The following is a 2,139-nucleotide window of genomic DNA, read 5'->3' as shown; positions in this document are numbered from 1 at the left end:
TATACTTCCCTTTTGGGTGTTTAAGGACATACAATTGGACCAGATAAAATTTAATTATTTTTTAAAATCCTTGTGAGATGTTTCTTGTTAACTTCTTTCTTATGGATGAGAAATTAGAGGCTTGGGTTCAAATCCCTTTCTAAGATTAGCCAGTAAGTGATCTAATCCAGATTTACCTCAGGTCAAACACTATGCTCTTAACCATTCAATAACACTGTCTTCAATAACACTTGTTCATATCCATGATTATTAAAGAAAAAAACATAAATGAGAAAAAAAATAAAGGAAAAATCTGAGAAGAAATAACCATGTTCCTGACTGATTAAGAAACACTATCTAAGCCAGGCATGGTGGCGCACGCCTGTAATCCCAGCACTCGGGAGGCAGAGGCAGGTGGATCTCTGTGAGTTTGAGGCCACCTTGGTCTACAAAGTGAGTTCCAGGCCAGCTGGGGCTACAGGGAGACCCTGTCTCAAACACTCCCCCACGCACACACACAAAGAAACACTATCTAATGAGTATGCCTTATATAATGTCAGTTTAACATAATCTAATTCAACACATAGACGTCATATAATGCAAACAACTCTATTTCAACATATAGACTTTACATACTTATAATTTAAATATTTATTGGATAATCTTAATGAATATACACCTAAGATATTTATTAATAGCAACTTTACAACAGAGAAACTCTTTAGTCACTTTTCTTTTGTTTATTAAAACAGGGTCTCACTATGTAGCCCCGCCTGCCTTAAAATCACAATGATCCTGGTTCCAGCTCCTGGGTGCTGGGATTACAGGTATGTGCTGCCACACCAGGCTTCATTATATATTCCTCATGATATGATGAGATAGGCATATCACCTGTGTGTCATTCAAGCCAAACATCATACTCCCAATAAAAGCATGAAAAATCATGAGATAGGCACAAATTGTGATATTTTCTACCATATTTGACAAGAATTGACTTCAAATGCACAGGGGAACAATTCAGGGTGATAGACATACTCTATATATTAATAAAGTAGATGCTTAATACAGCTATACCTATTTCTCAAGAGTCAGCAACCTATACCCTTAAAATTACTGAATTTTATTCTAGTTGAAGCTTCAAAAAAGTTGGTTTAAAGTGTGTTTAGAGCTAAGAGCATAGCTCAGTGGCAGGGCATGCACTTAGGATGCATGAGGCCCTAAGTGCAATCCCCAGCACACACACGAACATATTTAAATTTAATAAAATCCTATAGAGGAAATATTACCTTCCCATATTCCCAAGCTTCTTCATTCTATTGTCTTCATTTTCACATCTTTCTGGCTAGGCTCTGAGCCACCCTTAAATTGAAGGCCTCTGTCTTGTTCCTTCTATTTGTGGAGGCCCCAAGTAGGAACTTGGATGCCCCCCCTTGATGATAACTTCCCTCCCACATCCCAGCTACATTTCGGTTGTTGTGATAAAACAATCTGACCAAAAGCAACTTGGGGGGGAAAGGTTTATTTAATCTTATAACTCCCAGGAGTTCCCAGGGCAGGAACTCAAGACAGGAACCTAGAGGCAGGAACTGAAGCAGAGCCCACAGACGAACGATGTTTACTGGCTTGCAACCCCTAGTTTGCTCAGCTACCTGACCTATATTGCCCAGACTCATCTACCTAGGGATAGTATTGCCCACAATGGACTGAACCCAAGGGAAAATTTTGCAATTGAGGTTCCCTCTTTCCAGATGACTCTAGTTTATCACAAGTTGACAAATACTAACCAGCACAATATCCAAGATGAGACAGTCTCCAGCTCAACTCCTTGTCATGAAACTCACCTACTCAGATATCTCCCACAGATATTTTTACATCCCCCTGCTTTATTTTTATTGAATTTTTGTGTATTTCATACATAAAATCATCTTTATAGTCCCTTCCCCCTTCCCCTTTGGCACACTCCCATAGACCCCCCGACACACACACACAAACACACTGGAATTCATACATTCTGTCATTTGTGTTAAGGCCTATTTAAAGTTAGTGTCCTGAGATGTCCCTCAGTGACAGTTCATCCACCTGGTTCATCCATCCCGCCATTCTAGAGTCTCCCCCTTTGAGAAGATCAGCTCTTCCTCACCCAGCAGTAATCAGCTGCCA

The sequence above is a fragment of the Nannospalax galili genome, unplaced genomic scaffold (genome assembly GCF_000622305.1).
Source record: "Nannospalax galili isolate Female #2095 unplaced genomic scaffold, S.galili_v1.0 scaffold741, whole genome shotgun sequence".
In the NCBI taxonomy this organism is placed as follows: Eukaryota; Metazoa; Chordata; class Mammalia; order Rodentia; family Spalacidae; genus Nannospalax; species Nannospalax galili.
This window is presented reverse-complemented; position numbering follows the sequence as displayed.